Source organism: Belonocnema kinseyi, chromosome 8, assembly GCF_010883055.1.
Source record: "Belonocnema kinseyi isolate 2016_QV_RU_SX_M_011 chromosome 8, B_treatae_v1, whole genome shotgun sequence".
In the NCBI taxonomy this organism is placed as follows: Eukaryota; Metazoa; Arthropoda; class Insecta; order Hymenoptera; family Cynipidae; genus Belonocnema; species Belonocnema kinseyi.
Window position 1 is genome coordinate 36,816,609 of NC_046664.1, and position 15,302 is coordinate 36,831,910.

The 15,302-nt window shown below is 29.7% G+C and overlaps 1 protein-coding gene across 5 annotated transcripts in view; it reads left to right on the plus strand.

Moving 5' to 3' along the window:
- The first annotated feature begins 1,865 nt into the window (after nt 1-1,865).
- Nucleotides 1,866-15,302, plus strand: part of LOC117179173 — a 116,062-nt gene continuing 102,625 nt past the window's right edge. For all 5 annotated transcript variants that reach the window (XM_033370894.1, XM_033370893.1, XM_033370897.1 and 2 more), the window contains exon 1: nt 1,866-2,230. The gene's annotated coding sequence lies outside the window, so the exon portion shown is untranslated. The remainder of the gene's footprint in view (nt 2,231-15,302) is intronic.

The window sequence follows — 15,302 nt, forward strand, 5'->3', positions numbered from 1 at the left end:
AAAAGAAGCTAGAGAAGTATGCCAGGACAGGAAAGTATGGCGGAAAATAGTTAATAAAAAGAGTGTCAGTAGAGTGAATGACGCCTGAAACAAAGACCTTGGTTATTAATGGACCCAGGTGGGGAACCTTACATAACGGCTTCGTGAGGTTCTTCGCTTGGGGTGATTGCTAGAGAGATTGATCAGCAACCTGGGTCGGAGTAGTGTTGCGGAACGAACGTGTTATTTACATAAATAGCACGAGAATTCTGGATCAATCTGAAAAATTTCTATCCCATCCACACACTACTCCTTTCCCCTGCCGAGTGAGTCAGGCCTACCCCGAAAGGGAAATGGCTTAATGGTGTAATAATAATAAGTAAATCAATTCTGAAAAGTGCGATAAACGTCACGTTATTGGGGCACTCGCGACACAAAGCTCGGTCCTGTGCTGCGCCAAACTTCTCCCAACGAAAATATTCTCGACCAATCAGCTTTATCTAGAAAGAGATACGTCTATATCTCATATGTTTTTTCTCTCTCTAGAGCCCATTACCGTTCTCCCCACAGCATTACCGGTCCATTTCTATATGGCGATGGTGCAACCTCCAGTATTGCAAGGTTTCATGAAATTTTGGAAAAGTTTTAAATTTCCCAAAATTTAAAATATCAAGGCGGTAAAATGTAAAATATGTAAACGCAAACGATATTTAGTATTAAATTTCAAAATTTAATTCTATATGAATATAGATTTAAAAAAAGTGTGCAGTGGAAAATTAACTTTATTTTCTCAGCAAAGTTTCGATAATTCTTTATTTAAATATTTTAGTTTATATATAGTTTTTTTATTCAGTATTAAGCAAAAGTCATAATTTTCTTTCAATTTTAATTTTAAAAAGCTCATTCAATTCCTTAAAAGATATTTTACAGTCATATTTGTCATATTTGTAATAAATATTATTTCGTTATTCGTTTAATTCAAGAAATGACTTAACTAAAAATAAGTGTACGTATTCATTTTAAATACAGTGAAACTCTTTAATAGCCCTCCATTCTATAGCCTTTCCGAGAATCGACGCCGCGCCGCGGAAGATGAAACAGGAGTTGCGCTGGGTCTGTGGTTGTCACTCAAGCGAGAATTCAGGCGTGAACAAAGAAAAGCGTAGAGGGATATAATGAGTTAGTTCCCACCCACTGTCAACCCCAAAATCGGCGCTATAGGAGAGTTTCACTGTAATTCTAAATAAAATAAATTTCCATAAAAACTTCACCAATGGAATTGCAAAGCTCTTCTTTTAAACGAGATGCTTTAATGAAGGAGGAAACACATTTATTTTAACGCACGTGCAACAGAAAAACTTTCTTCCTCATTTCCGTTAAATATTTAGTTTACCCTTGTCTGCGTATTAGAAACACAATGTTCAAAATATTTTTTACGATCACGCAGTAAAATCCACTAATCTAGGTGTGACTGCATTTACACTTTAACCGCCTACTTACTTCACTTCATTGAGTGCTGCAATTTCTAAATACACTCATATTGAAAAAATTATTTTTCAAGAAGATATTAATAAAATAAGCCAAAAATGGATCAAATCCCATGCATTTGATCAAAGATATTGTAATTTGATCCATTGTATTCCGCCTCGGCTCGGAAGTTAACCCGGTTTCTGAAACTTGGTCCTAATGAAACGTTCCATTGTTTCATGAAACTTTTAATGTTTCAGGCGTTCAGTAAAACGTTTGACTCACATCCTTACCAACCAACCTCAGTCGGTAAATCACTATCGTCAGTTGTTGCTGCCACCTTTCGGCGGAAATTCTCGGAACCTCGCGTGTTTGCGCGATTGCGTCACAAGAGAAACCTCAGTTTCGCGCAAGCAGTCCTCTCACGAAATTCAAATGCCATTTCGAAATACGGTTATCTTGACAATAAAAATCGTAAAATAAAATATTAATAAGAATTTTTATTAAATCAGTATTGCATCAAGTTTATTTATAAACTCCAGAAATAAAGAGAAAAGAGTGTAAATTTAGGAAGGGACTATTTTGTGGCGAGTCGGCGTACCGCGTACCGCGAGACGTCGGCGGAACGGAATTGGAACGCGAGTTGTTTACGTGCTTTGTAACAGTGTCCAGTGCCCTGCCCAAGTGCTTTTCGTGTCGAATGCGTGTGCTTTTCCACGATATTTTCAGTCACATCTCAAACAAGTGTTTCGCTTAATGGATTTCGCGTCGGCAGATTGAAAAGGTAAGTCGACCGACTTTATCTTGAGCGGCTGTGAAATTAACGGGATGCTATGTTTGCTTCAATGAATATCTACGTCAAAGAACCACACACCCCAAACCACAACCTGCTCCGACAGTTGTCAGTGAAGTGACAAAAGTGCCGATGCCGATAGTTTTTTTCTCGATAAAATTGACCCAAAAAGTTTCAAGAATTCTGGAAAATCTGAGAAAAAAGATACTGTGCGATTATTAGGTAAAAATTTCACCTACAGTGGGGAAATTTCGCAATCGGTGGTTTCTTAATGTTTTGTTTTTTGTTTGTGAAAAAGTTTCTTCGAGACGCTGTCAATTTTTTTGGCTGACCTGGATTCGTTAGTGTTTTTTTTTTTTAGATTCAATTTCGGAGATGCACGAGTGTAATCAGTGAAATTGAAGGTGTGTCAAGTGGCTTTTGTAATTTTGAAGGTTTGAAGTGTGGATTTTGAATTTAATAACTATAATTAGAGTTATATGAGATTTTTTAGAAAATGAAACAATTTTGGATGATATAATTATAGAAAATATTTGTGGAAACCGGATTGTTAGAAAAAAGTGATAAACGTGTCAAAAAAATCATGAAAATATTATTTTTGTATTTTTGTTGTGAAAACAGTATTGTTTGTCGCATGGTACTCGATGGAGACAAACAATTTAGGCGAAAGTAGTTCGGATATTTAAAAACTATTCTGGGAGACATTTTTTGGCCCAGATAAAATTTTAAATTATTTCTATTCTTTTGTGAAGATATTCGCACGATTTGGGGAACTTAAAAAGTGGGAAATACTTAATTACATAACCTAAATTTACAAATTACGTAAGAAAATGTTTGGAAATTTTAGACCGCTTCCTTTCCTATTGTGAGGATCCCTAAGATTATATATTTTTACTCAATATAGCAATAATATGTTAATTATTTTTATTGTCGATATTAAATAATTTGAAGAGTTGCAAAAATTACATACAAAGTATTTTCAAGAATTACATTTTTTCGAAATTTAACGAGATTTACAAAAACTTGAAAAGATCCCGAGAGGATTCCATAACATTTCGTGAAATACCATTAAGAAATTACAATTTCAAAGAGAATCTGAATATTTTCAAGGGGGTTTAGAAGATATTGAGGTACTTCAAAGAGTTTAATTAGATTTCAAGAGATTTTTAAGGATTTGGACGGATTTTCATTGATGTTGAGGAATTTTAAGGTATTAAGAACTTTTTCAGCGAATAACAAAGGATTTAAAATGATTTCCAAATATATATATATTTTTTTTTATTAATTGAAAAATCTTTCTTGGGTAAAAATGTAACTAGTTAAAAATTCGTCTTTTTGGTTTAAACATTCATCTTTTTTAGTTGAAAATTCAACTATTTGGTTAATAATTCGGTTTTTTTTTTGCTTAAAATATCACTCACTTGCTTGAAAGATCAAATTATTGGCTGTATTTAAATGTAACTGTTTAGTTGAAAATTCCAATTTCCTGGTCAAAACTGAACTTTTTCGTTCAAAAATTCATTTTCATGGGTTAAAAGTTATATTTAAAAAAACTCGTCTTTTTGGTTTTAACATTCATCTTTATTGGCCGAAAAAAAATATATTTGGTTAAAAATTCATCTTTTTCTTGAAAGTTCAGCTATTTCGTTAATAATTCCTTTATGCCCTAGTCGAAACCTAAGTTTTTTTATCAAAAATTTTTCTTTTCCGGCTTAAAAGTTAAATTTTTCAAAGAAAATCGACATTTCAGCTTAGAAAATCGTCTTTTTGGTTTAAAAATTCATCTGTATTAATCGAAAAAATAACTATTTGGTTAAAAATGCAACCTTTTTGTTGCAAAATTTTCTCTTTTGTTTGAAAATTCATTTTCACTAGGTTGAAAATTAACTTTTTTGTTAAAAATTCATCTTCCTGGGTTTAAAAGTGAAATTTTGTTGAAAGAACTCGACGTTTTATTTTGAAAAATTCGTCTTTTTGGTTTGAATATTCATTTTTTTTAATTTGAAAATTGAAGTATTTGTTTAAAAATTCCTATTTTCGCCAAAAGTTACCCTATATTTCCTGTTTTTAAAGCAATTAGGAAGTATGAAATTTAAAGACATTTTCCAAGCTTTTTAAGGATTTAAAAATCTTTTAAACGATTACAAAAGTTTTAGGGTATTTCAAAATATTCAAATGGGTTACGAGAGGTTTTGATAGATTTCAAGAATTTGAAGAAATTACTCAATACAATTTCGACAAATTTTGAATGATTTTTAGAGATTTTAAGGAAGTAGGATCGATTTCTGTGGATTAGAAATAATTTAAAGAGGTTTCGAAATATATCAAAGGATTTTTAGGGATTTGAACGAACAAAGTTTAAACTTCTTCTATGACCAACTAATCATAATGTCCAGTAAGATAAAGTAAGAACAAAATTCTTTAAAATGTTAGGATGGCTGCTGTTTACCAATTTTCTATACAATTTTTATAAACGAATTCACACTTTAACAATTTTTTCATTAAAAGCCTTTTTTGCGGAATCAATTTGAAATGTTTTGCCAAAGATTCCTTGCTGTAATGTTTTTCATAATAATAAAAACTATTAATTATATCAACAATTTCTTTCAACGCATACACATTTTGAATACTTTTCTATCAATAAATCCAAGTTTTTGCGGAGTGAACTGGAAATGTCTTTCTAGGAACCTCTTGCTATCATATTGTACATGGTGACAAGAACTGTTTATGTCAATCAGTTTTAAAAATAAATGCTCATTTTAACAATTTTTCCATTATTAGGTTTCTTTGCTGTAATATATTTCATGATTGATGGAAGTTTTCAATATTTTAAACGAATATTAGGCCTATTCTTAAAAAATTGTGAAACTGTGGGTTTGTTTATAAAAAAAATATTTATATACTTAACAATTGTTGTCATTATGAAAAATATGGCAGATAGGAGTCTTTGGCAAAACATGTCGAATTGATGCCGCAAAAAATGAAGACCGTTAATGAAAAATATTTAAAGTGTGCATTTGTTTCTAAAAAAATTTAAAATAATTTGTAAATGGCTTCTATTCTTAACTATTATAAGTGCACATTTGTCATATTTAATACAAAATCTATGAACTTAAAATGACTCATCAGTGCAAATAATTAAAAATGACTTTTATGTTAAAGTTTGTTTATAACATTATAAACCGTTTTTTTAACTCAAATCTACTGAACATTATTTTTAGTTATTCATTACTCTCTCTTAGTTGGAAATTTGCAACTCTCATTCAGACGTACTTGTTATTAGATTTTATGTAATATTTTCTACTTTAAATAAATTTTGTGAATAAATAAGATTTTTATGTTAAATTTGATGAATTTTATGAAATTTGGAATTACATTTGTGGTGAAGAGGGTTGACGAAGTTTTCAACAATGTCGATGACATTATACTCCGCTGGTGCATTATTAATGCGACATGCAAGCTTTTGTGCGATAAGGGACTGTGTGGCCTTCGCAGTTGAATATAACGTTAGAGGTACAACAGGCACGAGAAGTTTCAGTTATTAACATACTCTTAAACTCAATGCATACATATTTTTCCATATTAGTAAATTAAATTAAAGTATAATGCTATAGTTAAAATTAGAAATTATTTCCAATTAATAACAATTCAGGATGAAAAGATTCAAGTCTAAAAAAATTGAAGTTTAAATTAAATGAAGCAAAAAATTACAAAAAAGTTATTAAAAAAAACGTTCCAAAATTTAAATTCGAAACGTTATTAAAATGTCTGTAACTTTCAAATTTTGATACTTTTCCTAATTCGTTGAATTTGAATAAAAAAGTTTTAAAAAAATGTTACGATTAAAAAATAACTAGAGAAACACTGCTTCTTCCAAAATTTAGTTGTTGCTGTAATTTTTACTTTTCTATTTAAAATTATAAGCTTTTAATTTCATTCACACCATTTCCCAATTTGGACTCTTTTTAATATCTTAAAGTCTTTCCAAATTTCTTGTTTTGCAATTTTTTTTTACAAATTTCGGATACTTTTGAATTTTGCGAGTCATTAAAATTTAGCTGCTTCGAAATATTTATGCATACATCCTTAGAACTTTTTGAATCTTCTGACTTTTAGAGCTTTTGTATATTACCATAACTTAGGCGCCATTATATTTCCAAATTTTAATCTTTTTAATTTTTGATTGATTTTTAATTCACGAAATTTATTTTCGAAATGCATGAGAACTATAAACTTCTCTCAATCTAAAGTAATGCAAGTTTACAAGTTTAAAATTATAGAAAGAAATATTCTAGCCGTGAATAAGTCCTTTCATTGAAGAATAATTAAGATATGGGTGCCCCTAAAATTGAAAGCTAATTTATTTTTAAATAACTCAAAGTATATAGAATGTATCTAATGATATTTTTTCTTTCGATATCAAAATAACTTTTTTATTGCAACAAAATTTGTTTATTGAATGAACTAAACAACCCATATGCCAAAATAATTGTTCTCCTTATATTCTTATAACAACCATATTCTATGATTGAGCGAACAAAAAATTATTGCTTCATCCAAATAATTTTCTGAATTTTTGTCTATACTTATATCGTTTCATCTACCTTTATTGCTTAAAAAAACATAACAATTTAACCAGTATTTTGCTATTTTTTTTCGAAATTTATGTCGCTATCGACACTGTTTTTTATCTCTGGAGTGATTCTTAGACCTGCATTTTTTAAACGGCGCTTCTTCAATAAGATCTTGATTTAACGAGAAAAGAAAAAATCTTCTAATTTCACAAAAAGCGCACGTTAAAATTAACACATGTTTTCTTCATATAAATAAACTTATATTTTCCCCCCTGAGAATCTAAAAACCGTCAGATTCCGATTCTATAATAGAATGAAGAGAACGTTGAAACTCGCGACCTTCGCATTTTAGCGAATTAAGTATCTCGTGGAATGCCTCCGAGTCTTGATTACGTCACTTTTCAAAGTGGAAGTTCTCTGCATCTCTGAAAATGTCTCGAAGAAAAGAAAGTATAAAAATATTCTCTTATGGAATCTTTTCTCCTAAAATGAACTGATGAAGAAACGGACAACCTCAAGTTTTCAAGTATTGCTCCTTTCTCTATGACAATTCCCACCTACTAGTTAACGTTTCTAACTTACGAGGTTTATGTTATAAGTTTCTTAGACTCGTTTGTCAGTTCCTCACTGCTTTTTCCTGAGGGGGGGGGGGGCACAAACCTACCAGGAAAGTGTGCCACTGGCTTGATGTACTCCTCACCACGCGTTCGGTACTTTCTTGTATAATAGAACTATCTCCTTATCGCATTAACTTCGTTAGACCGGGCTAGGAAATATTAAAGCTTTAATTTTTAAACCGATGACCCCAATTAGCACCACTTACGATAGATTTGACTTCTTGACAGTTTTAATCGACCATGGGATTTCAAGAAGGTGATAGTGATGGATATTAATTTATTTGGATTTTGGCTCTTGCATTGATTTGTGAACACAGAAAAAAAACTGTCAGGACGGAATCTTGTAGGTAATGTGCGAAGTGGGGTAACCGCTAGCAGGGTAACTGCCACTGGGATAAACGCACCGTGGTGAATCGTAGATATCCCTGGCGCAAATACAAACTTCCATCACCTCCTTTACAATTAAAATTTTTTCTTTTATTTAATTTGATAAACGCCTAAAGTAAAATGTATTGCATACAAACATAATATTTTAACAGGCTTTAATTCCAAACGTGATTTTAAAACAGGAGAAATAGGGTGAGTTTTCACGAAAATGAGAAAATAATAGAGGAAGAAATTCTTTTAAATATCATTAATGTATACATTCCGTCATGAATTATTGTTTGGCAGAAAGTTAAATTTATAACCAAAAAGTTGCGCTTTAAAGTAAAAAATGGAATTTGCAACTAAACCGTTATATTTTTAACGTAGAACGATGAATTTTCGCACAAATATTCGAATTTTAAATAAAAAGATTAAATCTCAACTACAAACAGTTGAATGTTCGAGAATACAATTAAATTTCTGACCAAAAAAGATTTTAATTTTAAATCAAACACTGTTGTATTCAACTGTGCATTTCTCTCTGATTCAACCAAAAGTAGGAATTTGCAACAAAATAGTTGAATGAAAGACATTATTATCTTTGGGTAAATCCTCAACCGAAACAGATTGATTTTTAACCAAGAACGATTTCTCATTCAAGGTAAAAAGAAGGATCAACCAAACTGCTTAATTTTTAAGCTAAAAAGGCAATTTCTCTCCAAATATTTGAAATTTCTATCCGAAAAAATAAATATTCAAACAAAAATTTAATGTTCAATTAAATAATTGAATTGCCGACCTAAATAGACGAATTTTCAACAAAATTAATTTTTAACAAAGTAGTTCAACTTTCAACCAAGTAGATAAATATTCAATAGAGACGATTAATTCTATACTAAAAAAGATGAATTTAAAACAATGTACATCAATTTTCAATAACTTTTTTTTAATCTACTAAAAATGATGAATTTTCAAAAACAAAAAGACAACGAATTGTCATCAAAATAGTTCAATCTTAAACCAAAAAAATTAATTTTTAAAATAATTTAACTCAACTTAGCACCAATTAGTTAAATTTTCAATGACAAATTTAATAGTTGAATTTTTAACTAAAAACGATCAATTTTCGCACAAAAATAGATTTCGTAAATTCTCAGTTATGAAAATTAATTTTCAACTTAAAAAAAAAGGAATTTCGAACCAGCCACAAATTCATACATTTTTAATGCTAAAAGCGTTAGTACTCACATTGAACTTTAAAACTTTGGTTAATTTTGAAATTAAAGCGTTTGAATTGGGAATATTTAGTATAAAAATGTTTCAAATTTACTTTAACATTAAGTCCTTTATAATTGAGGAGTTTAAAAATGTAATGTTTTTAACTCCATAGCTTTAATAGAAAAATGTTAAGGTTTGTTTAGCTTTAACTGTTTCCAATCTTTAATTGTTCCATTCTTAGCGTTTTCAGAATAATTCAATGTTAAAGGTTTTTGAATTAAAATCCTGGAATTTTGAAAAATGAAAATGAAAATGTTATCATTTTTCATAATCTACAGTATTAAAATGCATATTTCAGAAATTTTTCAAATTTAACGGGATTAGGTTTTAAGATATTCAGTGTTGTTAGTTTCCAACTTTAAATTATAGAATATTGAAGGCTCAATTTCGAATTTTTTGAAATTGCGCAAAAGAACATCTTTTTTGCATTGAGTTAAATGCACACTTTTGAAAAAAGTGAAATATGTCGAATCGGAAATTTCGTCAACATAAACCAAAAAATGGTCATTATTTTGCTTTCATGCAAATGAAATTTATTGTTTCTCATACGTTCCAAACTTGCGAAAAAATACCCAAATTCAAGCTGAAGAAATTTTAGGATCGGCATATGAAATTTTTTATTATTGTGCAGTAGCAGACTACATGTAAAAAATTGCCATCATTTTGAACTAATATGAATTTTTTTATGTTTAATATTTGTGTCTTCAAATAACAAAACAGAAGATATTAACTAATTTTGAAAATTTTTAATGAATTATGTTCGGATGCCTACCAACACATCTTTTTCTCCAGCTAATTTGATTAATTTGAGCATTATAACTTGGCCCTTAACTTTTAACGCTTCCAGTTTGTAAAACTTCAATTTAAAACGTCAGAAAGAAAAGAAAATTTTAAGTAATTCTAATTCAGAGATTGCCATATTCTAATTAAGTTTTTAAAATTGATCATTTATTAATGTTTGAACTTATAGCACTACTGAATTTTAAATGTTTTAGTTATAAATTTTAATTTCATCGACTATTTAAATACTGCAATGCTGAAGAATTTTACGATGCAGTCAGTCTTCAGCTCTAATGCATTTGCAGGCTTTTCAATTGCCAAAATTACTCCCAGCCATCTGGAGCGATCGATGAAGAATTTTATGAGCCATTAAACATATACCGATACAGTCGTGATGTTTTAGTCTGAATTAAATTTTCTTCTCTAAGAAAAGCGCCTAATAATAACATTTACGAAGCGGATTTGTTTTACATTCTTTAAGCTTCATATTTTTTATTTTAGACTAAAGCACATCAATCATGAATCCTCTGATGATAGATCTATTAATTTGGTCTGCAAATGTTTGTTGGTTATTTTTGCCATTTATCGTTAAACTATTTCACCAAAGAAACTTGTCAAGTTTTCTATCTTTCAACTTTCTGAAAGTTAAACGTAAATCGGTCATTTTGTTCTATCGTTTTTTTCTTAACATCGCTGATAAGAAGGAAAAAGCAGAAGGGTAGTTACTCGAGCAGGATGTTTAGCCTCTAGAAATTTATTTTCTGGAGAGACGAGCAAATAGTCTAAACCGAACATAAATGATTTTCACAGACTTCACACTTTTTCACCGTTTTTAAAGAATTCCTCTTTTTTTCTATCTCTGCTTTCAAGAAACTTCACCCATTTTTCGTTTTTTCATGTAAGAACATCCAACTATTTTTTGTGGAAAGTTCTTTTTTTTTTAAAGTCTACTATGATATTCTTCTTTGAGAATTCGTTTCTTTTATTTACAAATTCTACTATTTGGTAGACAATTTAATTATTTTGTTAAAACTTCAATCAGCCTGAACTATTCTGTTAAAAATTCTTCCTTCTTTAAAAATAAGTTTCTTAAATGAAACGTTCGATGAAAATTGATGGTTTTTTGGTGAAAATTCAGATATTAAATTTTTCCTTGGGAATTTATCATTTTTGGTTGAAATTTGAATTACTTTGTTAAAAATTCATTTTATTGATGTAAAATTGAATTATTTTGTTGAAAATTCGTTCCTTATTATAAAACTCTATCATTTGCTTGAAAGTTGAACAAATTTATTAAAAATTTATTTGATTAATAGTTGAAGATTAATTTCTTTATTGAAGAAATTAACTGTTTTTTCGAAAAATTTGATTTTTGGATCGCAAATTGAGGTTCCGGATGCCAAAAGGAGATATAGCATTTAAGATATATATCCACAATGAAAATTTAATGCCGCATCTTTTTCTCCTCATGAAAAAAGTTGTAGCTTTTTTCGAATTATTTACGTAAAACGGATTTTTTCTCTGATTAAAATATTTTGAATTTTTCACTTCAACTCGCAACGATATGGGAAGTTTTTAATATTTTGGGATCAAACTTATAAGAAATATGCATTATTATGTTCTGCGACGTATGACTTTAGCGAAAGTTCAAAATGTTTATTAAAAAAATTGTTAATAATTTTTTTCCGAGACGTTGCATAATTCGTGCACAAACAACTTCCAACGTTTCGGGAGTCAATCGAATTTTGAGCAAAAGAAAACTGTTAGCGAGAAGGTTGTTCAGGAAGGTTCAAAGAAGTGTTCTGGAAAGTTTTAGCTCAATTGGAATAGTAGTTAACAAACTGTTGATGTTTTAATTTTCTGGCGCAATGGATTTTCTCCCGCGTAGACAACGGTCCGGCCGGTAATCCGCTACACAGCCAGCCGAGTTTTTGTAATTAAAAACACAGTAAATATAAAAATCATTGTTTAATAAGTATAAAAAGTGGTTTTCAATGTATAAATTGATATTTTGGTGTTGAAGATAATAATTATGTTACAACTCTTCAAACGATTTTTATTTCACCAAAATGTTTCTAATGTAAAAGACAACAATTTAGTTTGATCAAGGAAAATATACATTTTGAAAATACTATTTAGATTGCTAAACATTTTGGCGTGTCGAAGCGTTTTTTTAAAGAATTTATAACAATATTTTATAATATCGCACGGTTTTATTTTATTTTTTCAATTTTGTAAACAGCGCTTTCAAAAATAGTTGCACCAAAAATAGAATGTTTATCAAATAATTAATTTCCTCCATGATTCACATTTTCCATACACAATAATAATGTGTCTATTTAAAAATATCATCATTTTCATTACTGCTGTACTTAGAAATATATTTTTATTTTTTTTTCAAAATATTTTTCATGTATATTAAGCAAGAAATAATTGATTAATTTATTATTACATACCGCATTTCTGCTACATTTAAGAACATTTCTTTCCCACAAACTTTCATGCTTCTTTCGTTTTCTACAATTAGTAGGTTTAAAATTATTTTCTATTTTGTAATTGGAAAACTTCACTATATTTATATCATAGCTGTGAAAACCACTTGAACCTAACGCTGGAGTAGCGGATTACCGGCCGGGCCATAGTCTACGCGGGAGAAAATCTATTGCGCCAGAAAATTAAAACATCAACAGTTTCTTAACCACTATTCCGATTAAGCTCAAACTTTCCAGAAAAGTTTCTTGAACCTTCCTGAACAACTTTCTCACTAACAGTTTTCGCTTGCTCAAAATTCAATTGACTCCTGAAACGTTGGAAGTTGTTTGTGCACGAATTATGCAACGTCTCGGAAAAAAATTATTAACAATTTTTTTAATAAATATTTTGAACTTTCGCGAAAGTCATCCATCGCAGAACATGATAATGCATATTTCTGAAAAGTTTCATCACAAAATATTAAAAACTTCCCATTTCGTTGCGAGTTGAAGTGAAAAAATTCAAAATATGTTAATCAGAGAAAAAACCGTTTTTCGTAAACAATTCGAAAAATAAAAAAAGCTACAACCTTTTTATGAGGAGAAAAAAATCCGGCATTAAATTTTAATTGTGGATATATATCTTAAAAATTAAAATTCGAGGCTTTATTTTCAAGTGCTCAGGGGCCTCCCTACTCCAGCAAAATAATTCTATATCTTCTTTTTGCATCCGAAGCCTCAATTATTCAAATGTTTTCTTAAAAAGTTGTCTTTTCGGGTTGAAATTGTTTGTTGTTGTTGTAGAAATCAACTATTTGGTTGAAAATTAAGTTTTTGTTTGAAAATTCAATCATTTTGTTGGAAATTCCTATTTTTGGTTGAATTCGATTGTTTTTCATTTAATATTAAAATCATTTTTTGTTGACATGTCAACTATAACTGATTATAACCTTATTCGCTGAGAATTAATCTTCGTTGTTAAAAATTAATTTGTTTAACTGAAAATTCAAATATGTAATATTTGTTGAAAATTGATCGTTTTTAGATGAAAATTCAGTTTTTGTATTTTTACTTTAGAATTCATCTGTTTTGGTTGACAGTCAACTTCCTTAGTTGCTAGTTGAACTATTTTATTAAAAACTCATTCTTTGTTGTTGAAAATTTATCATTTTAGTTCAAAATTCATCTCTTTGGTTAAAAATATAACGAATTTATCGAAAATTGTTCTTGTTTTTAGTCGGCAATTCTGGTATTTGTATAAAAACTCGTCTTTTTTGGGTTGAAAATTGAATTTTTTAATTGGAAATATATCTATTCAGCTGAAATTTTTTCTATTTTAGTTAAAAATTCTAGTATTTGGTTGAACATTCGTCTTTTTCGTTAGGTTCAACTAGTTTTAGTTACAAAATTATAAGCTTTTATGGCTGTACTGACCACTACATTTTTTGGAGAAAATTGATTTCTTCAAGTAAAAAATGTATTGTTGATCTTAAACTTTAACTCTTCCATTTTATGTTGAAAATTTATCTATTTAGTTATCTTTTTGGTTCAAAATATAAATATTGTATTGAAAAGTTAGTGTTTTAAGTTGAAAATTGAACAACAACATTTTTCATTAAGAAGTCATCTGTTTTACTGAAGAAATGCACATTTTAGTTGAAAATTCATTTCCTTGCTTGGAAATTTAACTGTTTTCTGCAAAATTCGTGTTTTGCTGTTAAAAATTAATTATTTTAACTGAAAATTTAACTATTCAATTTTTAAAGATTTATTTTTTTGGTATTTGAAAATTCAACGTTATTGTTGAAAATGATTTTTTTAGTTGACAATTCAACTATTTGGTTCAAAATTGTAGTTTTTTGTTGTTGTTGAAAACTCAACTATTTTGTTAGTCATTTTTTTGTCGAAAATTCAATTATTATGTTGAGAATCCAATCTATTCTATCTAACTTGAAATCTTAAGCGTACCCTATTATTATTCCCCTATTTGCGTGAAAAATCACTCTATTTCTCCTTTTTCTAAATCATTTTGGACTGTCGAGTCTGTTTTTAAGTAGGTCAAATAAACAAAAAGCATGAACGGATTGGAATATATCTTGCAGAATTCAATTTTAGAGTTCAAGATTGAACTCACCTTAAGAAAATTACCCTTGAGATATAGATGTTCCAACATTGTTAATAATTATTGCTCTCTTGTTTGGAATTAATTTTATGGGAGTTGGGCTTCAATCCTGCAACCTACGTTTTACACCTACACGCAAACCTGCAAAGGTAGGCGTTTGTGAATACGTGATTGTATGCAGTTGGTGCAGTTTATTTGGGTTTACGAGGAGAAGCGACTGTAGTATTACTTGAGGCGAGTATGCGAATAAGGCTGGGGGAGTGGTTGTTCGGCTAAGGTTCTATAGCGTGACGAAAGTTTCAATGAACTTGGAACAGGGAATTACGATCGTAGTACTCTCATAACTGTGTCTCATACGGTGCTACCATGTGACCTTCTTTGATCGAGAATCGAGATCTATCTTTGAAGTGTGACACAATCTGCTCGAAACTCGAATAATTTTATTTCGTTCCACTGAGGCACTACGTGATCGGATTTGTTATAAGATACTTGATGCTGTTTTTGCTTTTGAGGAATTATCTAGGCTTCGCCCTTCTCGGGTTACTAAAAAAAGCAAACGCTCCCTTTTGTTTAGGGTTGGGGGTCATCCACAAATTACGTAAGACAATTTGGGGGAACGGGGGTTTGAGAAAATCTTACTGTTTATTATGAGAGGAGTGAATGAGGCTTGGGAGATCTTGCGTATAAGAAAAATGTTTACTGAGAAAATCTAAACGTAAAGGAAACTACAGTATAAAATCGATTTGTTGGAACAAAAATAAATTTTCTATTTAAAAAATGTGTATTTTGAATATTTAAGTAAACAGTTGAATGTTCAACCAGAACATGGTGAGATTAAATAAATGGATTAGATAA